Raw genomic sequence first — 25,575 nt, 5'->3', positions numbered from 1 at the left:
GTTTAGGTCATAGTTCATGGGTACATACAGGACATCATGCTTCAAACAAGTCCTGTACTTTTGCCTTCCCAGCAGGGTGAATATACACAGGGAGTTCTGAACCTGACCGTCTTCCGCATTAGAGACCTCCAGTGGGGCTTACACGTCAGGGCTCAGTTTAAAAGTCCTGAAGTCCCTTCGCTCAAGTTCAAATGCAAGTGCAATCTCTATAGGCATTGACTGTCCTCCTTTTCCCCCCACCCATTTCCTTTCCAACTTGTATCATTGTTTTATTATACAAAGTTTTCCTCTTTGTGGGAAAAACTGTAAAATATAATAAGCAATTAAGAAAAAAAATCAGTATTTAAAATAAAGTCTTTAAACATACATAGAAGTAATCCCTGTTCTCATCTCTGAAATTCTACCCTTTTTTTCCCAATGAACATGTGTGTATATATATATATATATGTATACACACACACACACACACACACACACACACACACACATATATATATGAAATATATAGGGCTACAAAAATAGGCCCATAATGTTCACTTTGTTTTGTAACTTATTTTTTCATCACAAAATAATATATTCTAAATATGCTCCATTCCATTAAACTTGCATCACTCTTTAATGACTTCACAGTACTCTGTTATACAAACAGACCATTAATAGCCTATATGATACATGGTATCAATCCCTCTCTTTTCATTGTTATATATTATTTGGGATTCCTTTAATTACTTCATTTTTTTAAATTTTCTACAATATTTAATAGATAATGATTTTTCCCCTGCAGGGGTAAAAGAAAATAGAGCACAATATGGATTTGGGGTTGGTAAATTATGACCAGTGGGCATACTTCCCTACCAATGACCGACAGGGATTTACAGCAGGGTTTCACAACCTTGCCACCATTGACATTTTGGGACAAATGATTCTTTGCACTCAGGAGTGTCCTGTGCATCGTAGGATGTTTAGCAACATCTCTGGTCTCCAGTCACTGGATGCCAGTAGAAAACCCCTCCTTTAGGGCACTCTCTGACTCCAGTCATTGCCAAATGAGTCCCTGGGGGCAAAGTTGCCCCAGTTAAGAGCCACTACTTTCAAGTGATTGGGTCTTGGGATTGGCTGAAGGATAATCTTATTGTTTAGTATTTAAAAATCAATTGGAAGTTGGTTCTGGATTAGCACCTAAAATAAAATTCAACCTATTCTGAGGAAACAATATATATGAGTGGGGACTAATTATCTCTTTTTTATTTCAAGTGACAAAAACCAATATATCACACTTTGCTACTATGAAGACTCCATTTCAGTAAACTAATTAAACTAATCCTATCTCAACTCATTATTCTCAGTTCCACTAAATATTTTAACACTCTAGATTTATTTCATTAAATAAATTATATCATACTTAAAGCTTTGCAGAGCCCTGGTTGGAATCTCGAGAGTTTATTTTGGACTTTTGAAATGTGACTTTAAGCTTTATCTGAAATGTATATTTTTCATATCTTTCCTAGCTAATCATTCACCTTAATTATGACTAATTATTAAAAATGATATATGGCTTTAATTAAATGAAAGTGCTAGCCTTCTTGTTAGCACTTATTAAGTACTGACATTTCTAAGATAATGCAATGCAGAAAATAGCATAACTCACCAAACTGATTCCATTTTCTTGCCGTAAGCTGGTGTAGATGCACATTTTAAGAGCTGATTAATGCACAAGATGGCCAGAAAAGTGGTTTTCATAGTTAAAAGGAATTAAAGACTCTGTCCATCCCAGATTCATTTTTCTACCAAAGGATAGCATCATAATTAAAACGTTAATACACATCCCACTATTTGCACTTATGTTCCAAAGCCAACATACATTAAATAGAAATTTAGTCCAAGTGCTTCTTGGAGAAGCTGAGAAGAATATTGCCTAAGTACCACTTCAGAGTAAATTGCTCCCTACTTATAGACATGTAATGCAATTAAGTTGAGGCACTGTGAGCTGCCTAAATCAAGTAAGTTTAGTTTAGATATTTGTCTTTAGACATCTCCCTGTAAAGGGTTCCACAGTGAGAAGAAAAGAACGGACATCTAGCCAATGAGTTGTTCATTAGAGTTGACATACGGTAAGCAAGGCTGCAAAATGCCTAAGGAATGGAGAATTTTCTTTGGCATCTAAGGGGATAAAAATGCAGTATTCAAGTTGATCTTAGCCTAACCATTGCCAAGTAATTTTCTTGCTGATTCTTTGATTCTAACAGGTGCACTTGGTCCAGTTTCTTGTTCTGTGCTTAGGTCAAGAGCCTAAAATTGTGTTAACAATAAACCCTGAAAAAAATAATAAACCCTATGTTCATTTTAAAAGATGGTATAATGCCTCTGCCTCAGACGAATCAGATCCCTTAAGAGAGGAAAAAATGCTGGTGTCAAGTATGTAAGTGGTGTCACTTGAAGTGCTTGGGATCATGGAACCTTGACACTGAAATCATCTCTAAAGTTATCTGACTCTTGTGTTAGCCAGGGTCAATGAGCCAAGTAAATTAATGTGCTTGTAATTCACCTTTTAACTTTCAACTAAGCATCAATAAGTACTTTCCCCTGACACATGTGTCCCCTTACTCCCCATTTCTCATTCTTCATGCTAAAAATCTTTCACATTAGAGCACTAAGTAAATATGACAACTTCATGATAATACATAAAATTGATTTAGAATTGCATTGTGTTTCCATTAGATGTGTTAAATTCTTTTTCTAGTGGTATTCAGATACGAAGAGAGCTTACAAGGTATGTTATACTATCTTAAGTAAGAGAAATACCAGTATGATAATAAAACATATTGTTTGAGTTTTCTAGTGCTACTGGAATGCAATATACCAGAAATAGGTTGGCTTTTATAAAGGGGATTTATTAAGTTACACGTTTACAGTTCTGAGGCCATAAAAACGTCCAAACTAAGGCATCCAAAGAAAGATACCTTGACTCTAGGAAGGCTGATGGCATCCAGAACAACTCTGTCAGCTGAGAAGGCACATGGCTGGTGTCTGCTGGTCCTTTGGTTTCTGGTTTCAAACAGCTTCCCCACGGGTGTTTTCTTTCTGCATCACAAAACATCTCTGTAGGGTCTGAGCTTCTGAGCTTTTTCCAAAATGGTTTCCTCTTAAAGGACTCCAGTAAGTGGACCAAGAGCCACCCTGAATTGGCAGAGATATGTCTCTAAGAAACCACTTAATTCAAAAGTCCCACCCTCAATTGGCTGAGTCACATCTCCATAGAAACAACTTAATCAAAAATATCCCACCCGCAATTCGGTGGGTCACATCTCCATGGAAACAACTGAATCAAAAGGTCTCACCCTAAGCAGCAGGTCTTTCTCCACAAGATTAGGAAAAATGACACGGCTCTTCTGGGGCACATAACAGTTTTAAACTAGCACACATATATGGAAGATAATGGGGAAAGGGGGAAGCTTCTTTCCTGATAGAAGCTTCAATATCGAAAACAAAGGGAAACTGGCTCAGGGTCAACATCCATGTGCATTTTTTGAGCATTGAAAACACATAGCTATCCTGTTATTTTCATTCCTGAATTTAGACTTGGAGCTGAAAAGGAACAGCCAGGTATGGTAATGGTGGATTTTGGCATCAGATGTAGCTGAGTTTGTACAGTGTCCCTGCTACAACCTTGCTGTGGAGCCTTGGGCAGCATTGGTTTATCTACCTGAGCTAAATTTTCCCCACTGGAAAATAAATGAGATAGGAGAGACAGTTAGGCCACCGGGGAATAGCTTTGCCTGCCATGCCAAGTTTAGAATTGGTGGAGAGAAATTAATATGAGTAAGATAATCTTGTTCTCACAACCCTAGATTTAAAAACACTTGTAATAAGTAGAGACTAGAGTAAGTCACAATGATTTTCTCATTCATTCAACCCCACCGCTTGGGCACTGGGGCTGGGATGGTGAACAGAACTAATAAAATGAAGCTCTCATGGACCTTTCATTCTAGTTAACGGGAGGTAGACAATAGATAACTGTGTAAATAAATAAGAAAAGAGTTAGTGATAGGTGTTGAAAAGCTATTAAGATTGAAGATGGTGGGGTATTCAGGGAAGACTCCATTGAGCTGAGTTCAATGACAAATCATGCCAAGAGAGGGAGGCAAGCATTCCAGGCAAATATGCTCAGGTGAGGGGAGGAACTTGGCCTGTTTGAGGGGTGAAAAGACACACAAGCAAATGGGAAAGGGACACAAGAGGTTTCTGGGAAATGGACAAAGCTTAATCATACAGGGCCTCATAAACTGGCGTGAGGGTTATGCGGTTTGTGGATTGCAATGCAGAGCTATGTATTTCAAAACATGATTCTTTTTATTGTGTGGCATGTGAACAAATGCTGTCACTGGGATAGCAGTTAGGAGTCTGTCTGGGAGTCCAGAAAGGGGGTGATGAAGGCTGGGCTTATGGTTGTCATGTCATGGAAGGTGAGGGAAATAGCATTGTTGTGAAAGAATCATGGTATGAGCTTTGGAAAGTGATTGGAGGTGGAAGGAAAGGCAAGGCAGACAATAAAAATGACTCTGGAATTGAGATGTTGGGGCTTGGGGATGATAGCATCGTGGATGAGAATGGAGAAATTTCAAGTAGGAAGCAGTGGGAAGAGTCAGAATCTCCTCTCAGAAGTTCTTAGAGAAATTTGAAAGGCGGTGATCACCAGCCAAGGTGGAAGACTGGATGGTCTTCTCAGGTGTTGAATGTACTCTCAAAACGTGTGTCTGGTTTTCATTCCTAAAGAGAGAATAAAAATGGTAGATGAGACTTCAGTGGGTGGGTTTGCTGTGCTGGGTGTCTGACTGTGCCAAACTTTGAGCCTTTTAGTTCTTGCAGTACCCCAGACAAGGCATTGTAAGGGCTTTTGGTCATCTCTGCAGAGCACACAGTGAACCAGGGATCTCCTCATCAAATCTGGCAACATTCATGATAAAAGAGACCAAGGACCGTGTCTTGTTCTTCCGAGGCAGAAACCAAATCTCAGGGAGAAATGTGACTTGTCCAGGGTTATAGAGTGATATAGGATAGAGGCCAGGTTTGGGTCTGCTGAGCCCCAGGACAAGACGCTCTTCATTGCACCACCATGCCTCCCCTCTGACGACTGTTGCACCGGAACAAAGGCTGTCCTCCATTTCAGAAGGGGCTAAACTTCATCTTTCCTTGAAAGGTCTCAAATCACCCCTTACAGATTTACTAGAGGAAGCTTGTCAAAATGTAGCTGCCTATCCCTTCCCGGTTCAATCCAGTCAGAATAATTGGGATCTGGGCCAGAGAAATCTTCAGTGACACTCACTCAAGCTTTACTGACATCCTTGTCTTCCTCAGTCCTGCCATAAAGAATACCTGGAATGGCACCTGATGTGGCCTTTGCTCAATATATGTTTGCATAATAATTTGCCATTATTAACTAAATCATCACTGAGTAATTAATCCATTCATTAAAAATAAACCCATGACCCATGACTTCTACAAGCTTCCACCATGCGCAACCACCACCTACCCTGCCAGTTGTACCACCACATCTGATGTGTACCCTCTCTGCAGGATGGTTTTTTTTTTTTTTTTTGGTGGGGTGAGTGCATGGGCTGGGAACTGAACCCAGGTCTTCTGCATGGCAGGCGACATCCTACCATTGAATCACCCATGTGCCCCCCATGCCGGGTGGTTTTAATACTCCTACTGTTCAGTTTGCACCTTGACCAAGGCACTCAATATTAACAGACAGACAGGGACCGTCACTGGGTTAACATTGTCTCCATCTCTCCCTTGCCTGCATTCTATAAAATTACTCATTGCAAATGAGCCATGCTTCCTAGTGTTTTGCAGTAGGGCAGAAGTACCCACACACCAGCCTTCATTAGATGCCCCATTCAAGCACAGGTAAATAATAAAATGTAAAGGCCGTGGAACTAAGATGATTCTGAGTCCTCAACTTTCAATGGCCGATGGTGAAGAATGAAAAAAGTAATATGGAGAAGAAAGGGCAAGGGGAAGTATAGAATTGTAAGAAAGAAGAAGGAAAGAAAAGCTATGTACCTGACACTGCCCAAAACACCTACCATACATTATCTTATTGAGTAAGCGTAATAGTCCTGTGATGTATGTTCCATTATTTCCCCCATTTTATGGGTAAGAAAACTGAGGGTTGGAAGCTAAATAACGTGTCTAATTTCATATGGCTGATACAGAGAGATTATGGGATCTGGAATCTGGAGTCTAGTCCTTGGCCACTGTGCTCTACTGATGTGACGATCATTCATGTATTCCTGTGTTCCAGACCCATTGATTGACAACAGCTGTCAGGAGATTCCTCAGTCTCATTTCCTATCAAAGTTGCACATTTGCTGGCAAGGAGATAGTGATGCATTGATCCCAAACTGTGAAATAAATGCACACCTTGAAAGATGCTCCTGGAAAGTAGAGTGGAGCACCGTGGAAACAGTTATGTGTGTGGACGAAAGCTGATGCTGCTTGGTCTTCTGCACAGGGTGCCATTAGGGACTGTATTTGTGGCAGCTGCAGGCGTCATGTTACCTGCCAGGCCTTAGCTCCAGGCCTCCCTGCAGCCCCACAGATAGCAAAGCTCTTCATCTTTTTGGAACCAATTGGACTGACGGGAACCACTGGCACGTTGGGTTTCACGGTCAGCTTAGGAGGTCTCCGGGATCCCCTGATTGCTTTAGTGCGTCTGTTTGCAGAGCTTTGTTTTCCAACCCTCTGATTTATTATTTTCTCCTCTATTATATGCCGTGGTTGCAATGGCAAAAGCAGCTCAGGGTTTTAAGAACTCTCTTGTTCTCTAGCTATCATGGGGGGAAAAGCAAAGTAAAGCAAACAAAACAAAATGCAGTATCACTTTTTGATCTGTTTTCTTTAAAAACAAAGGATAAGTTATTTTGATTGCCTTTTATCCAGATTAAGAAACATAATCAGCATTTACCTTACTAGGAGAGTGATATTTTCAAGGTTTAAAAGGTCAGGCATCTGATCCTAGATTGTATGGAGCTAGAAGAGATTAACCCCTTAGTGCCTGGTCTGGAAGCGTTCCGGGGGACACACAGGTTGGGTGTGACACTCTTTCAGATATTGCCGATGTTTTTAGGGACATCTTCAGCCATGGGTGAGACCTCTTTCTGGGGGATTTCAGACACTGTGTACATTCTGTATGGAAGTGGCAGTGAGATGACATATGTGAACACATTTTTGAACTGTCAGAACACTATCCATTTCATTATTGCTGGGATATATAATTCAAAAAAATAGAGAGAGAAAAATGCATGGACTTGGGACTCTGACAAAACTTGGATCCAAATTCTACCGCTACTCTATATCATCTGTCTGGGATAACTTGTATTATGCCCCTGAGCTTAAATTCCCTCAAATGTTAAAGAAAGACAAGAATAGTACTCAATTCATTTGGTTTGGGGGAGGATGGAATGGGCAAATCCATGCTGAATTCAGTACCTGATACATAGAAAGTACTTAAAAATCACTTTTATTCTAGGGTGTAGGTCCTTGGAAAAGCTCAAATTAATGGAGGAGTGGCAATAAGTAATTTAAATTAAAAACTTGGTCTAACTGCTTAATGAAATGTTGCTTTAGGGGTATCCACTTCCCCCAAAGGCAGCCTTCTGGCCTTCTTTGTGTTCTCCAGGAGCTGAGATATCATTGCTTAGTCTCTGGAACATCTCTGTTAGGTCCTCATGTAATGGCTTGTTTCAGCCAAATCCTGGAGCGAGGCAAAGCATTGACTAATAAGATAAAGGGCAGCATTGGCATCAAAGTACGTTTGGACTCTAAAGAGAAATTCAGAGCATAATGTTTCCAATATGCACAACAGCAGGTTTACTTTGGCCATCGCATTCTAATTCAACAAGAGTGGTGACACCTATAGTGATATTGGTGGTTACCATTTATCAGAGATGTAGAATGTTCCTGATGCAGGGTTAAATACTTTATATGCATGTAATATGTACTACAACGTGCACCATTTTTCAAATGAGAACCTTGAGGCTCAGAGAAGTTAAGTGACTGGCCCATAATCATAGGTGCAATAAATTCTTTGGACTAGAACGAGGTCAGTGTGACACCCAACCTTATGCTTTCAACTATGAGATGTTGGGAATTAGAGTCAGAAGACTGGGGTTCAAGTTTCAACTTTTAGGTCCTCCCTCACCTTCCCTATCATCTCAAAACCTTTCACCTTTCACCTGCAAAGCAGGAATACTAATACATTCTTCAAAATGTTGTAAAGATTTAATAAAATGCACATAAATGAGCCTTGTAAATAATAAAGATTGTGCAAGCTAAGGCACCACGTTTTTACATTAGCACCAGATAATAGATTATACTTGGCTTGTGTTTGGCATTGTGAATTTATGAGTTTGGCAACTTTTGATTTAAAAAAAAAAGTCAATATGCTGTCTCTTTAAAGAGGAATTAGTGGTTAAAAGAACTGACAATCCATTTAGAGATTTGTTTTTCTCAGTAGCATGCAACACAAGACCATTTTCTTTCCATTTATAAGAATATGTGTGTGCTTAAGGGAGGACAGAGTCCGACAATTGGGTTGTTTGCTGTGATTTGTATGCCCTGGGGATATAGAGAGTCGGGAATGTAAGAAAATTGCAAATGTAGAATATATAGGTCTAGGAAGAAGGGTTTTTACTGCCTTCTTTAGCTGAATGGCTCAGAACAGGGGGGCCTTCCCGGTTGTCTTGGGTCTTGCCAACGCACTATTTATTGCCGGGCTTGCCAGCCCTTCTATTTGTGGCTGTGCCTCCTGCTCGCAGTGCCTGTAGGCACATCCCTCCTATCCTGAATTGACCTTTTGAACTAAATTTGTGAAAGTTAATCTGCTGTGAGGTTCTGGATAGGACAGCAAGCCCAGGCACTGTCCCTGCGGCATGTGACTGTTCACGTCTCTGGCACACTGGGGTGTTGATCCTATAGCGTGCATTTTCTAGGCCAGTCCCTTTTTAGAAAAGGATTTGCTGATGTCCCTCAAAATGTGCTTGTTGGATCACGTTTCCTTGTGCATATTTTGGAAAACAGGGGCCTTCATGGAGGTGGAGGGGGTGAAGTTTTGGCTTCTAAGAGCCTAAGGGACATCAGAGTGGGACGAGGAGAGAGTAGCTGCCTCTCCCAGGCCCTTCTGGTCTGCCAGGATTTTCTCCCCACCTGGACTTCCTTTCCCCTCCCTCATTTGCCCACTTACCCCCTATTTGTGCTTCTGAACTCAGTTCCTTGTCCTTTTCAGGAAAGCTTTGTTGACCTACTAACTAATTCAAGTACTTCTAGTGTGTAATTTCATAACTGCATGTACCGTCATTTGGAGCTTGCGTCACAATGGTAGTGTTATGTTTTTTGGATGTAATGATTTGGTACATGATTATCTTCCGACAACACTTGACATGCTTTGGGGAAAGAATCATATATGGTTTTGCTTCCTTTGCATCCCAGAAAAGCCTTACACATAGTCAGTTTACAACCATGACTCAATGAATAAGTAAGCACATGAATGAATGGGTTAAAGAGCCAGTCCCCAAGATACATGATCTTCCAGGTAGGCCCAGAAGACAAATACCAGGGCCAAGGGTCTGAAATTGCACCCGCAGCCCAGGTCAAACCAGTCATTTCTCGATGCCTTTAGAAGACAACGTTTCTGCACCCTCCCACCCCTCTCGCCCTCTGCAATCTCATTTGATTCTTCGCTCTCCTTCAACCCCAATGCTTCACCAGTTGGAGATTGTTTTCCTTTTATGAAACTTACCAAATTTCTTTACTGGGGGCATCCGCACATGCTTTCCTCTGCCAAAAAATGTTATTCTGCCTTTTCACTTGGCTTTTTCATGATCCTCCTTTAGGCCTCTTCCTTTTTTGGGGGAATTCTTCTCTGAGTCCTGCAGGCTAGACCAGGTTTCCCTGAGATCGCCTTTCATAGCACCTTGTACTTTCCTTCATAGCACCTTGTACTATGCTTCAAAGTTCTTCGCAGAATTATATTGAAATATGCTTGTGTAATTATTTGGACAGTAGTCTATTTCCTCCACTTGAGAGTAAGCTACTTTGAGAAAGTGTCTTGGGCATCACTGAGTTCCTGCTCCTGGTAGATGTTCCACAAGTGCTTGTAAGGCTTCAAGGTCCTACCAGACCAAGTGACTTTGATGAGAGATATTTGGGGCCATGTTCCTGTTCATCTACAACCTGTGGGTGGGTGAAGGCCCCTCTTCTATCTGAACTGGGCCAGAGACCTCTTTCTCCTAATAGCCCATAGTTGGACGCTGACGGCGCAGTGAAGTCTACCTCACTCTAGTATAAACCAAAGAAGCATTGATTAGCTCAAGAAACTGAAAAACCAGTGGGTAGTAGTTCTGGCTGCCATCAGCCTTGGCTAAATGAAAGGATTTCACCAATAGCAACTGGTTCTGTCTCCCTTTCTGAAGCCTGACCCTCGCTTTGGTGTCCTAGCTTTTTATTAGACATAGCTTCTTGCATATAGTCAATGAGAACAAACAGACAAGGCCTGTGAGTGGGTGGAGACAGGGCTGCAGCCCACGCTAGATCACATACCCATCTCTGGACCTTATGTCTATGGACAGAAGGATGGAGCCTCCGAATGGCAAGACATATATCACTGCTTGCCCACCTGTGTTTTGAAAAGCAGGTTTTCACTGGCATCTGCACTGCATCAAAGCCTAAATCATGTAAAATCCAACTATTATATTCAAGTATATACTTATAGGAGCAAACATTTTATATATGTTTATGAATCATTTCCTTACCACTATCTGTCTTAGGTCATATTTCCTAGAGATAATGCCTGAATGAGGTGGGAATTTGGGTGCAGTGATTAATTGATGAGGTGCTCTTAGGAGAAACCTTAGTGAGGGAGGAGCTGGAGGATCAGGGAATAGAAAAAAAGACACTAGATGATGTGATTTCAGGGGAAAGCTCAGCCTCAACCTCATCCTGTGGGGAGCTCTGCAGTATAACTTGCATCAAAGATGATTTCACCCAGAGAAAAGAGGGGCAGGTCCCCACCTTCTTGCACCAATTGCTGCTCCCCACCCCAGGCATTTCTGGCTAAGGTGGCCCCTGTCAGTCAAGTTCAGTCCATGGAGAAGAATTCAGGTTGTGAGCAGTTACCAGCCCAATTTCCACAGCTTCCACAGATGGCAGAGCCTGACTTCCACCGTCTTCCATAGCTACTGGAAGATGGTTTCTCCAGGCAGTGGGAAGGTTTGTGTGGGCACCAACTCAAAAGGGCATTTAATAAGAAATAAATCTGGACTGGGAGGGGCTGTTAGGAATAATAGCATCGATTCTTACTTTGTGATAAGTTCCAATTCTGCTCAATCCCTTCCATATCCCTGGTTTCCCATCTGAGCTTCCTACTTGCATACTCTGGAGGCCAAAAGAGGGTGACAGGATCCTATTTAGGAGAAGTGGACATTGAAAATGTTTTCTATTAAAACAGTTAGTATAGGAGGTGAATCACCATTCCTTTAGGTGCTCAGGGAGAGAAGCCAGCTTGCACCTCCTATCCCCTTATGTTTCTGTTTATCCTTCTTTTATAGGGTGCGGGGTCTCATGACCTCTCTACCCATCCTGAAATGGGGACCCATCCAGTCTCTGGATTGTTGACTGCCTACCTCCTCGACTTACTTATTGGGTGGTTGTGGGGGCCTTCACCAGGTTTTCATTTCCTAAGGTTGTGTGACATGAGTGGTGGCAAATTGAATTTCCCCTTGTATTTCTCAGCAAGGCAAGTCACTGTTCTCTCCTGTGATGTAAGTGATCTGATCGCTGCTGCAGGCTCATCCATGATGCCTCCCTCTCACTGTTTTCCAATATGTCTACCTCCACAGTCCTCCCTCCCCACCGTCCTGGCGCTTTCCAGCAGCTTCCATGTCTGTGCACACATAAATTAGGCCGCGTGCACGTGTGTGAGAATATATAGCCGTCATGGTACCGTGCGGGCATGTGTACGTGCCAAGGAAATGTAATAGACTGTGGTTGTGTGTTTAGAGGTGTATAATAAGTTTGCCGCAGACTAGGGGGGGAAATGCAGCCATTTGTTGATTCAAACCAATATTTTTTCCCTTGAGTTAGTACCCAATCTGTAGCCAAGAACTGCTGACTCCAGCATATTTCCGAGTGCAGATTTTTTTTTCCCCTTGTCAGCCAAGACCTAACTCCTGCCTGATCTATATAGCTGCATTGTTCAAATTACAAAGCTTAGGTGACAGAACCGTTCTATTTTCTGGGAGCCCCCAACACACCTGTCATCAGATAGAGGCGAGAATGCAGAAGTCATCACTTTACTTAGAAACTCAGCAGATGATTGAAATTATTTCTTACTACTAATTCCGCTTTTAGTGGAGATAAGCCTCTTTGTTCAGCTGTAAATGAAACATTAGGGTATTAACTGTGGAGCCAGAAGTATGGGGGAAGCTAAGATTTTATCTGCAGTAGGAACATTTTGGGCAATAAATTGTTTTGTTGGACAGAATACTAAATCTCTTGAGTTACAAAGAAGCAAAGCTCATTAAGGGGGATGCTTAAAGCAGGAAAATAAAAGGCGAGACAAAAGCTTATTACCTTTTCTGTGGAGAGTGAGGGGATGCTCGTAGGTTCTCATGTAGATGTGGCACGAAAGAATTATGCAGAGCCCTTATTAAATAGATGTGCCTATAGACTTGCAAAGCTCTGTGAATGTGTCCAAGGGACAAATACATTTCTGAAATATCAATAGCAATCTGCAATAAGTTATGAATTTTGGAGTACATATTTATCCTCCAAGACTGGGTTTCTGTTTCCTGTGGGTGAGATTTTCCCGTCTCTTTGCCACATCCTTCAGATTAATCGGCTGGCATGGTTACATAAACGTTTGCAATAGAGAAGAGTAAGTGCCGAGGTTACCCAAAATATTGTCGCAAAATACACACCTAAATTAAGATAATTACGTGTTGGGAGCATCGATCAACAGGGCTTGGCAGGGAGGGGAGCGCTGCCTTGACAGGGAGGAGGCTCTGCTGGGGCACTGGAGTTGTTGGAAATGGTGGCTTCGGAAGCCCCCCTTGGGTATCCCCCAGCTTTTAAGTGTCAGGGGAATGGCAAGGGGCTGCTTCTTTGCAGATACCAGGGTGGAAGGAGGAAGAGAGGGAGAAGACAGCAGTCTCTGTCCTGACTTAGCACCCTTCCCTGGTGCTTCCAGGAGCAAGCCTGCACAGCAGCTCAACCCACCTGTGTGTACCTGTGGCTCATTCTAGCCTCTGGGAGGAGATGACGCTGAAAACATTGCACCTGGGAAACTCAGACAGAAATGGCGGAAATCGGCGTACCTCGGCTGCAAGCAGATTGGAATTTAGTGAGAGCAGTTTCAGAGCTATGCATTTTTTTTCCCTCTCTCCTTGAATGATTCAGAGCATCAGCTCACAGGCTTTTGCTGCTGTTTCCCCCTTTGCCTGCGTGTCCTGATTCATAGATGGATGCCGTCAGCAGCTAATACTCTCTGCAGAGCTCATGTGCTCTGAGTTCATGTTCTATACCTGCCATTAGTTCCAGGTCAATTTCTCCCCTTCCTCAGTTCTCTCTACAGAAATAAGGGCAATGCTTGTCAAAGCATAGCAGGAAAGTGACGGTGGACAAAAAGTATAGGGAACACATACACATTTCATGGGCTTTGTGAAAACTCTGAAGCCTGACTTGCTTTGAGAAAACTCAGCATATGAGAAATGAGAACTGTTTTTTTAAAAAAGCAGTAAATAAATGATGTGCAAGATCCCCTACAAAAGCATTTTACCCCCTTTAGCTCTGTCTCTGGTGCAAATGCAACACCACGGGAGCTTCATGAGCTGACTACAGTAATTGAGACTTTTGTGTGTTGTATTTAAATCCAGGATATATTTAAAACGTGATCTAAATCACAAGGTATGCAACTCGTCATTCATTCTGCAAGTGACTCTTTAGGACCATTTATACACAGGCTAGAACATTAGCCTGTAAACAGTGGCTTCTGGGAGCACCAGGCATCGAGTTAATTCCTTATAAATTCCCATATTAGGTATTTGAGGTCTTTTTGAGACTAGTGGAACCCAAATCCACATAGAAGAGGCCTTGGAATGCTTCATGAATGCTAAAGTTGATATCAAAGATTAAAGGTGGTAGATGGAAGAAGATTAAAATAAATATTTTTCAATATAGTGTCACAAGAATTGAAATTCTGCAGATACCTTAGAGTGATGGATTCAAAAGTGAAGTGGCCTTTACATAGCAAAACTTTCCTGATACCCTGGAATGATTTTGATACATATATTTATCCCATGCTCGGCCTCATGGTTCATCCACATCATAAGCTATATAAACCTTAATAATCCCTTGGTCTATTCAAGCCTCGGTTTTCTAGTCTGTAAAATGACACAAGACTAACATTTCTCAGCCCAATGAACAGTGAAAGCTTTATTTTATAAGCTGCAAAGGTATCAGAACTTCTTGCCTTGTGGTTTTTGGTGACCTACACCATCCTCTCAAAGTAACTTTATCAGTCAGGGTTCTCTAGAGAAACAGACCAACAGGAGAAATCTGTAAATATGAGATTTATAAAGGTGTCTCACACAACCGTGGGAATGAAAAAGTCCAAAATCCGTAGGGCAGGCTATGAAGCTGACGGGTCCGATGAAGGGTCTGGACGAACTCACTAGGACTGACTTGCTGGCTGAAGAAGCAGCAAAGAAATTCCCTTTTCTTCCTTAAAGTCTTCCACTTATTGGAATACCTTGTTTGCAGTAGATGCACCCTTAGTTGACTGTAGATGTGATCAGCCACAGCTGCAATCAACAGAGTTCCCTGAACATTATCTCACCCATGCCACCTTCATATCACTTTATCCTTAAAGAGCTTCCTGGGCAAGAAATTCTTTATTCTTGCAGGAGACTGCCAGGGAATGAATTTTGAGCTTGAAATGTACTAATGTGGTTAACTGTGGCCAGGGAACTCCTGCACTCAGTGTCCAAGACTGATTGGCTGAAGCAAAGTCCCAGTGCTGGCCCATGTCATAGTGACAGGCCAGGAGTTCCCACTACTCGGTCAAACTCCTTGAAGAACATAATTCTGAGATGACTCTCAACAGACATAATCCTTGGACTAGCGTGGAGCTAAAGAGCTTCCACTAGCCATCTTGCTATCATGCATTCTTGCTTGGTGAAGCATCTCTTTGCTAACTAGACCTTTCAGCAATTATATAATTAAAAGAAACAGGAGGTGTGAGGGTAGTCCAGGGGTAGAATTCCCACCTGCCATGAGGGAGACCTGGATTCGATTCCTGGACCGTACACTTCCCAAAAGCAAACAAGCAAAGGAACGAACTAGAAACCAAACAAAAAACAAATACAAAAAAAAATCAACAAATGGTACTGCAATAATGGGATACTCACATGGAAAAAGAATGAAATGTGACCCCGCCATACAGCATACAGAGGAAAAACAAACAAACAAACAAATAAATCAATAAATAACACTTACTGGATGCTTGCTATGTGCCAGGTATTGTGCTGAGTGATTATATATATTATCTTCTTTATTCATCTAAACGATCCTATGAAGTCGATAATATGAGTCTCCCTAATTTATTGATGAGAACATTGAGCCTCAGGAGGGGAAGGTCGAATTTTTTTCTGAGATGCTCAGCCAGAAAAGTGGCACAGCTGGCTTCCCTGTCCAGGTGTTTTCTGACTCCAGCATTTCCTTCTTTGAATCACTATGCCAGAAGTTCTCAAACTTTAGCGTGCCTGGGAATCTCCTGGGGACTGATAAAATCGCACTTTTCTCCAAGTCCCATCTCCAGAGATTCTGGATCTGTAGGTATGGGGGAAGGAAAGGCTCTGCTTCTAAAATTACTGTGTTATATAATTCTGCACCCTCTCCTCCCACTGAACCCAGCTCGGGTACTTGTAACCTCAGCCCAGGATCTAGCAGATATATTTGGATTATTCCTGAAGACAGAAATTCTCAAAAGTGAAAGAAAAAAAAAAAAGGGAGAGGTCAAGATTTCGTTCATTTTTGTTTTAACTAAAGCACCTTTGGTCCCCATAGTTCCTCTAAGCACCCTCCGTTTCTGTTTGCTCATCATAGTCCCCGTGCAGGAGGAATGTGGGGACCAGTGGCTTTGCTTGTGGCTCCTTCTTAGATTTGAGGTGCTTGTTCTTCAGGCATTTTGAAGTTTTCCACTTGGAGGAAGCCCACAGAGCTAGGGAGAAAATCCTTCAGCAAAGCACAGTGGCTGCCTATAGCTCTGCAATAAGCCAGTCAATTCCAATAAACCATTACAGGCAGTGTGGTTGGGATGCGGTGGGGAGCGGGTCAGCACAGCCAGTGGTAAGCGTTCCTGCTCAGCCATATTTAGGGGGTCTTCTGTCCCAGCAGAGAGCAGAGCAGATGACGATCTTTGCTGCTGGAGAATGAAATTGAAATGTCAGAGACACCAGTTTGCGTCTTATTTCTGATAGGTTGCACAGCCCACCTTGGAGCCATAGTGTGGGGCCTGGTAATGTGGGACGTAAGCAGGAAATATGGCTTGAATCAGCTGACTGAAAAAGGTTCAAAATACAGCCCCGAGATGTCCCATGTGAACTTGCCTGAATAGAAGGTCCACAAGACGGTATCAGAAAATCAAGAAGCATTAAGCTACCTGATAAAGGTTGTTGTTGTTTTAATTGCATCTTCACTGAATTTGTTTTATTTATTTATTTTTTGCATGGGCAGGCACTGGTTATCGAACCTGGGTTGCAGGCGAGAACTCTGCCTGCTGAGCCAGCATAGCTCAGCCTGCATTTATTTTTATTATTATTTGGGGGGGGGGGGGTTGTATGGTCCTGGATTTGAATCTGGGTCTCCTGCATGGTAGGTGAGCATTCTACCACTGAACTACCTATGCACCCTGCATTTATTTTTAATCACACAGTAGTTTGTGTAAATTCGCTGTCTCAGTGAAACATTACAAACTATCCATACATGTGCAAAAATGTATGTGAAATATATATGAAATAAAAGCTAAAGATTTTTCAAGTGCCAAATACTTTCCAAAATTCAAGGAGTTTGTCAAAGAGATAACTCACAAGTCATTAGCAATTATTGTAGATTTTCTGGTAAATTTTCAGACTCAGCTTCAGAGAATGGTAGGGTGCTTTGGTGAAACCATAGGCAAGCAGACAACCAATGAATTGACAGATAAACACATTTTTTTTATCAGGCAGGCAGATTGGAAAAGTTGAAAAACAGGAAAATAGATGGAGAATTTGGGAACCAAAATCTGAACAGGAGGAAGTTCTGACTTTGCTGCTGATTCCCTGTGTGATACTGGGCACTGAAACATTTATTGTGTAACTTCTTTGCTTCTAAATTTCATCATCTATAAAGCGGGAAAAACTGTATCAGCTTTGCTAGCCTCCAGGATTGAGGATGGGAATGCAATGATAACAATATACTTGAAAATGTTTCAGGTTCAAGAGTTATATTGGCACAGCCAAGAGATATAACATACCCAGCTTTCTTTCACGTTATAACCTAGCACAGACCAAAAGAGGTTCAAAAATGTATAAAGAAAGCTAAATTGTCCTACAAAAATGACCCCTGAGAAATATAAAAAAAAAATCCAAACGCATGTCATATCTCAATGAGAATAACTCTCAAAGAGAAGAACGTCATGTGTTAATAATACATCAAGCATGCAACAGGTGGGTGCTCCTTTTTTTTCCCTTTCAAGAGTTATTTTTATTTTATTTTATTTTTACTTTAGATTTTAAAGATACAGAGTGACACGGTCCGCATGACCCATTGGTATCTTAAAGCCAAAGTTTAATTAAAAGGGAGAATGGATTTTTGCCAAATTGAAAACTCTAGCTGTGACAAGCAAGTCTTTGAAAATATGTTTAAAAATTCCCCGAGTCTTGTCTGAAGACTAACCTATAAAAGAGGATGAACCAAAGTCCTGGACCTTGTTAAGTGCCCTGAAAGTGGTGGTTAATAATTTCCTTTTGAAGTGAAAAATGGTAGGCATGTTCCTTAGCACCATCATCAATCTTTAATAATTTCAGGTTAAGGTGTTGTCTTTTAATACGTGTGAATAGCATCTTTAAGAAGTGGCGATAATAATAACAACATCCCATCGTCCTGCATGAGAATTTCTATGGAAGCATCAGAGTAAAGGCAGATAGATTCCTGACTCTCTTTGGAGGCGGTGGTTGGGGGCAGAAACTTCAATGAACGTGAAGCGCTATTGTGGAAAGATGCTATTCCTTGGTTTCTGAGCCCTTATGCATAATTTGAATATGAATGGCTTTCTGTGCTATGTATGTGAGGCTCCCCCCTGTTAATTATAGTATTTTAGATGAGCCTAATTTGACAGCCACTGGCAAACAACATGCTAAATATTTCACATAATATGTCTTCAGGAAGGGAGAGGCCCCCTCCCCATTCTTGTGAGTCCCTTGGGATAGGACATTATAACTTAGAATCTCAGCAGCAATGGCTGGAACAGCCTAATTGTTTCTCTAGAAAAAATGTTTCTTCGATTTCCTGCCATAAAGAGTACACACGGTGGTCCATGGAAGCGGGGGACTGGGGGGCAATTCCAAGTCCATCTCAGGGGATTTGCAAAATCCGGTCTTGAAGGTGAGAGTAAGCACAGAGGGTGATATTCGTTATGACATGTGGGCGGGCAATGGCCCAATTTTTTCCCCTCGGCTTCTCTGACCACTTCTTAACCCCCCTCCCCATCTGACCCATTAGCCTAACTTCTAGAAGAGATGTTCTCCATCGGTGACTGAGGCATACACTTTGAGACACTTTCAAACATTTTTCTAATTGTTTGTTGAGGATTTCAAAATTTTTTATAATTTCTTATTGATGATTTCACCATGTACTTAAAAAAAGTTATTCTAGGAACATACATAAAACCTAAATTCCCCTCCCCTTTTTAACCACATTGAAATATGATTTAGTGCCATTAATTGCATTCCCCGCATCGTGCTGTCATCACCACCATCCATTACCAAAGCTTTTCCATCACCCCACATGGAAATCCTATGCGATTTAAGCATCCCAATTCCCTACCCCCACCACTGCCCCTCGTAACTGGTGTTCTAGGTTCTTCCTCTATGAATTAACTTATTCTAATTACTTCAGTGAGCAAAAACAATACCTAATCAGGTCTTATGTGTACGTTGCACTAGACCTTTTCTATGAGTATTAACATGTTTTACCCCACATTATACTGGCAATCCAGTCAAATAAAGAAGTGGCATTCTCCCCATGCTGGCAGACAAGGAAATCAGACACAAAGAGAGGGATTTATTTGAGGTCACCTTGCAGGTTCACACACCTGGGAGAGGTCTGACACCCAGTGATTGCTTCTTGAAGGTGAAGGATTATGGCTCCAGCTCACACTTTCTGAGCCCTTATTGTGCCAGACAACGTGGGAAGCAGTGCAACTATTTACCCCCCAGGAGATACATAGCATGATCATTCTGCTTTACACTTGAGAAAATAAAGGCTTACACATGCAGATAACTCATCCCAAAGCCTGGCAAGTGGGTGACGAGAATCCAGAGCTCCGTAGAAGTCCTGTCTCCAGGTCTCTCGTACCCCCAGTTTTCCACCCCATGCTGTGGAAAAAGTAGAGAGCCTGCTATGGATTTCAAAGGAATGCTCTTCCGAGAAGCTGAGCACACTTTCTAGTCCCCCATATTTTCCCCTGTCGTGCCTTTAGCTGGTAGAATACACGAGAATTAGTATTTCCTTCTCAGCCATGGAAATAAACGTGAACTCTCTTGCAATGAGGTGGCCAGTTGGGTGAAGCGGGTACAGGGTGGAGTTCCTGGGAAAATGCATGTTCCCCCCTCTTGAACGTCTTTTTTTACATGGGGCATTTAATATTGAGACCATATGATAGAAAATTTTTTTAATAAAGAGAGAAAAATTGAATGCTGTCATACCACATGCCTTTTCTCCATATTCAATTTTTAATATATGTATATTTAAAATATATACAACACAAAATTTCCCATATTAACCGTTTTAAGATGTGTAATTCAATGACATTAATTACATTCTCAATATTGTGCTACCATTGCTATCATCCATCGCTAGAACTTTTTCATCACCCCAAGCAGAAACTCTGTACCCATTAAGCAATTATAAGAAGGAATGAATTTCAGGTACATGCTGCAACATGAATGAACCTTAAAGACATTGTGTTGAGTGAAATGAGCTAGACACAAAAGGACAAATATTGCATGACTTTGCTTACATGAAACACTAGAAAAAGCAAATCCATAGAGACAGAAAGTAGGTCGGAACTTACCAGGGACTGGGGGTGACAGTGGATGTATTGCTTTTGGGTCTACTGTACTCTGCAGCTGGAAAATGTCTGGTGAGCCAAAGGGCATTCTTTTGGATGCAGCAGTAACTCATAGTGTGTGTTTTTACTAGGTTGGAGGGCGGTCATCCAGCCAACTTTCGGGGCACATCCTAAAGGAAAACCTCCAGCCAGGCTGGGGTGGCAGTTCATTTCCTCATCTTAACTAGAAAGCTCTTGACGATACAGCAGTGTTTTTGTTTGTTTGTTTGTTTTTTCTGCCTGATAAAGGAGAAAGGAAAACAGCAAAAAATGAGCAATGGGACCCCGTTTATCCCAGCCTCAGAGACGGGGTTTCTGATGGCATCCCCTACCACAAAACCTCTACTGCTGGAAAGCCTTCAGTTTTACCCAGATTAGCAGAGGCAGCAGCTTGCACAGAGGCGCTGTGTAGTTTTTTTCCTGTTCCACCAGGTGTTGCCAGAGAACATTGAGCAAAGCCAAGCTCCTGGCGAAGTGTGTGCGAGGCTGATCTGGAACACGTGGGCTGCTCCAAAAGCAGCAACTCAGTGAGTTATGCTAGCTCAAGCAGCCTCTTCCCTGCATATTTAACTGTGCCTCCCCTGTTCGCCTCAGACCTCTCTTTGCAAACCTACACCTTTGGGTGCACCCTGGGATCTGTCCACACATCCTCATCCTGCAGGAAGGAAAGCAAGCAATGCTGCACTGCTCCAGATCTCCAGTACAGGTCAAGGTGCACCAGTGGTCAGCTTTCATTTTTTGCCAGGAAATGGGTGGTCAGCTTGGGTGCATGCAGGAATGAGCCTCCCTGCAGGGCTTTTGCCTGTTAATTAGAAGTAATTGTTTTTCAGCACCTGTTCCCTTGTCCCCGTCCCCCCCTTCTGTCTCTAGAGCTGTGTGATCTCAGTTCTAGAGCAGTGTTCTAAACCCAGGTGTGCTTCTACCCCCCTGGGGACATTGGGCAATGCCTAGTGACATTTTGATCATCACAACTGGAGGGAGAAGGGAAGAGAACTACAGCACCCAGTGAGCAGAGACCAGGGAGTCTGCTAAATACCCTAGAATGCACCCCTGTAACACAGCCCCCACCAGAGAGAGCGGTCCTCTCCGAAAGCCGAGTCCCGGTTGAGAAACTGTTCTAGAGAAAAAGTCTTTCTTGAAAAGACAATCATATTCTCCAAAACATGACTTGAGGTTAATTTTCCAAGCTGTGGTTATTCCTGAGACGCTCCTCTTTATCAGTGCACTTAAACAGTACGACTTGCCCAGATGACACCCGTCCGTTGTGGGGTTTCTGTGTGCCAGCTACATTCCTCCTGTTGTTTTTAATCCTTACAGAAAAGACTAAGAGAAAATTGAGGCTCAGAAAACTTACGTTTCTTGCTTAGGGTCCACCAACTACTAAGTGATGGAGCCCAATTTTGGGACGAGATCCTATTACCTTCAGGGTGTGTCTCTTACCCTGTGTCCCAGTGAGTGGGCATGCACTTCAGTGATTTCTGCACAAATTGCGAGGCAAAGCCTGCCTTGCATGGACTACCAGCTTTCGAGGTTTAAGGAAGCAACTTCTTTTCTTGCCTTGGGCTCTGATGACTCCCTCTATTGAAGCAGGACAGCACTTAGTACTCCTTAAAGGACATTCTCTCGCTCTTCTGGGACTGACAGCTCCTACAATGGCAGAGCAGTCACAGCCAAGGACATACGGCCCACAAACCTAAACTATTTACTCTTGGGCCCTTTGCAGAAAACCGCTTGCTAACCCTCACTTGGAAACCTTTGCACACTAGCAGCCTTCCCCAGCGAGGACACCGGAAAGTTTGATTAACCGGATCTCATTGATGCTCTCGCTGCCTTAAATGACAGAACATTCCCATTCTTTGAATTATAGCCTTTGGAGCATCCTCCTATTCATGCCCTGATTTCAAATAATCAAAGTCTCAAGTTAATTGAGTCAGGCACCCAAATAGTTTAGATTCTTTTCCCCAGCTATGCTTAGTGAGATAAATTGCACTTGGCCACAGTGACTTGTAGATGACAGTACAGCAGAAGAAATTTGAATACAGTGACTGTATCCATTTTGAAATTAAAAAAAATAAATAAGAAGTTAAAACGCATCTTCTTAGGGAAGTCGAGTACGGTAAAGCATTCAGACCCGTCACTGCATTGAGATGGATGGGGGCAAACAGCATGCCTCCAAAACTGTCCCATAAATAGCCTTAAATTATAACTGTCTGTTTGACCTTCTGAAGGAAAGTGACAGTTTCCTGGCATACTCCCCTCTCCAGACTGCCCAGCCCGTTGACTGTACCGAGTATCACAATCACTGTTGCTGACACCGAACCTGATATTCAACTTTCAAGAGGCTTTATCTGGGCCCAGAGGGGTCATCCCGGTTGCTGCTTGCTGGAGCAGGTTTCTCCACCATTGGCTTTATGGGCTGCCTGGTTCTTATGGAGAGTGGGGCTGTCCTGTGCGTTGCAGGGTGTTAAGCAGCATCCCTGCCCTCTACCCAGTGGAACCTAGTGGCCCACTACCCCACCCCCTGGCAGTGACATCCAAAACTGTCCTCAGACTTTGGCAACTGTCCCTGGAGGCAGGGGTTCCAAAATCACCCCGTTAAGAACCACTGTTCTAGAAGGGCCATTCTGGAAGTGACCTAAACAGAGACGTGTTGCATGTAAATTATTGCATGCTGGTATCTCAGATCAGCTTTTTTTCTTCTTTACCTCTTGCACTCCTTACCGCTGTTTTCCCCTCCCCATCCCCCCTTCCTCCTCGCGTACTTCTCTTAATGTCTAAATACGCTGTAAAGAGGAGATTGCCTGGAACTCTCCCAGATTCTGCCTGATAACCTGAGCCGCACGGTGGCTCAAAGCCAGATCAGCAGAGCCCGGCCTGTGACCAATTCCGGGACCGCCGGACCTCGCCGGGCGTCGCGGGCTGCTGCAATCAGGGGCCTGGAGAACGCGTCGCTCCGGTGTGGTCTTATCAGGCTGAGCCCAATGTCAACCCTGTTAGAGGAGCTTTGTCCGCTGCGCCTGTAGCTTTGTTCTGAACCGTTCAGTAACAGTTCACTGGAGCAGAAAGAGCCCTGTGAATTGATATTATAAACCCGCACGCCTGTTTTATTCATTGTGAAGGCAACAGAATACAACACAAGTATTTATTTTCGGTGGTTGGAGAATGGCATTTCTTCCCCCCTTCTCCTTCGTCAGGGAATGTGGCAAATAGAGAAAACAACAACTGGGAACACAGTTCTGTTGACAAGGTCTTGCCGATTGTTTCTGGTTTCAATTATTTTGCACTCTGCTAAGTGGCAGCTGTGTAAGCCCCGACTGTGGCTGTGTGTGCAATATGTATTGCGTTCATTTGTACGGTCTTAATAAGGAACCGCAGGTGGGCAAATGTAATCCAATCACCACGCGCTGGCCCTGCCGCGTCTCGGGCTGGTCCCGTGACCCCCACCTCCCCGACTGCCTTGAAAGTTAGATTTTCTAGAGAAATTCATGCAACTTCGTCATGTTTCATTCATTCTTTGCTCCTGGGCACTCCTCGCTGAAGGTCAGGAGCTGTGAAATTTCTCTTTAGTCCCATTGCTTTGATACGGCACAGGCTGGGCAATGAAGAAAATGAAGTGTGGAAAACCGGGGTGAGGGGGATGCCTTAAATGGGAGCATGCAGAGGCTAGGAAGAAATGAGGCCACGTGCACCCATTGTCTGAGCTGACATTTCTGTAAGCGGGACCGCGGGCAGGGCCAGAGTGCAGCTGTCGGTTCTGGTTCCAGGGTTGCTGCATTTACAGCTAAAGCTCTGTCTACTGTCAGTGTCTTTAATGATGCTGAAGAAGACGATGATGATGATAGGAATAATCAGTCGAACCATATGGAATAGCCGGTGTTGAACAATTGTTCACTTACTCAAATGTCAGCCGCATGTGGTTCAGCCTAATAATTGTGAAAAGAAGAGCTGATCTGAATTGGGTGATGGCTGTGGACCAGGCACAGGGCTAAGCAATGCATATGTATTAGTTCGTTGCAGCAACACAACAGCTCTCTAATGGAGATACTGTTATTACCCAATTTGACAAATGAGGATACTAATGCTTTGGGAATAGACTTGCCCAGGACCACAGAGCTACTAAGTAGCAAAACTGGGATTCATGCCCCAGAGATTTAGACTGCAGTTTACCCTCTGAATCCCTCCCCTACCCTCTTGGCTGGATGAGGGCTTTTGACAGATGTTCAAGCATCCCACGGAGGGTCCTGCATTTTCATCATGCTTGGGGCAAACGAGGTTTCCTATTTGTGTGCAAGTCTTTCTAATTGCGAGGCATCCCTAATAAATCCCAGTGATCTTCTCAGCACCTAGCCTTGGGTTCATTGCCTTCAAATTGGAATTCTAACACTGGACTGACAAACAATTGGTGGTGAGGGTTACGGGTTAAGTAGTAACAGCCAGATCTTGTCTCGCTCATCTCAGCCAAACCTGCATATTCGTTTTTCTAATAATCTATGGGATTTCAATTGTAAAATTTCTCTCCTCTAAATTTCATCACATCTGAGGAAGCAGAGCTCTGATAGTCATGGTAAATACTTACGCTGAACGTGAAAATAGCAAATGCTGTTCAAAAAATGGGGTAATTGGGGTCTACCTCTGCAGAACTCTTTTTTTTTAACATAGTCAATGGCTCACAATATCGTCACATAGTTGTATATTCATCACCATAATCATTTCTTAGAACATTTGCATCACTCCAAAAAAAGAAATAAAAAGAAAAAACTCATACATACCATACCCCTTACCCCTCCCTCTCATTGACCACTAGTATTTCCATCTACCCAGTATATTTTAACCTTTGTTCCTGCTGTTTTTTCTGTACCCCTTACCACTCCCTTTAATTGATCATTAGTATTTCAATCTACTCAATTTATTTTAACATTTGTTCCTCCTATTATTTATTTATTTTTAATCCATATTTTTTACTCTTCTGCCCATACCATAGATAAAAGGAGCATCAGACGCAAGGTTTTCACAATCACATAGTCATATTGCGAAAGCTGTATCATTATACAATAATCTTCAAGAAACATGGCTACTGGAACACAGCTCTACAGTTTCAGTCACTTCCCTCTAGCCTCTTTAATACACCTTAAACTAAAAAAAAGGGA

At 42.6% G+C, this 25,575-nt stretch overlaps 1 protein-coding gene across 6 annotated transcripts in view; it reads left to right on the top strand.

Moving 5' to 3' along the window:
- RBFOX1 (RNA binding fox-1 homolog 1) overlaps positions 1-25,575 on the top strand; it is a 2,222,576-nt gene that overhangs the window by 1,935,882 nt on the left and 261,119 nt on the right. The window lies entirely within an intron of this gene.

The sequence above is a fragment of the Tamandua tetradactyla genome, chromosome 23 (assembly GCF_023851605.1).
Source record: "Tamandua tetradactyla isolate mTamTet1 chromosome 23, mTamTet1.pri, whole genome shotgun sequence".
NCBI classification, from domain to species: Eukaryota; Metazoa; Chordata; class Mammalia; order Pilosa; family Myrmecophagidae; genus Tamandua; species Tamandua tetradactyla.
Note: the sequence above shows the minus strand (reverse complement) of the source record. Positions and strands in the feature narration are given on the sequence as shown.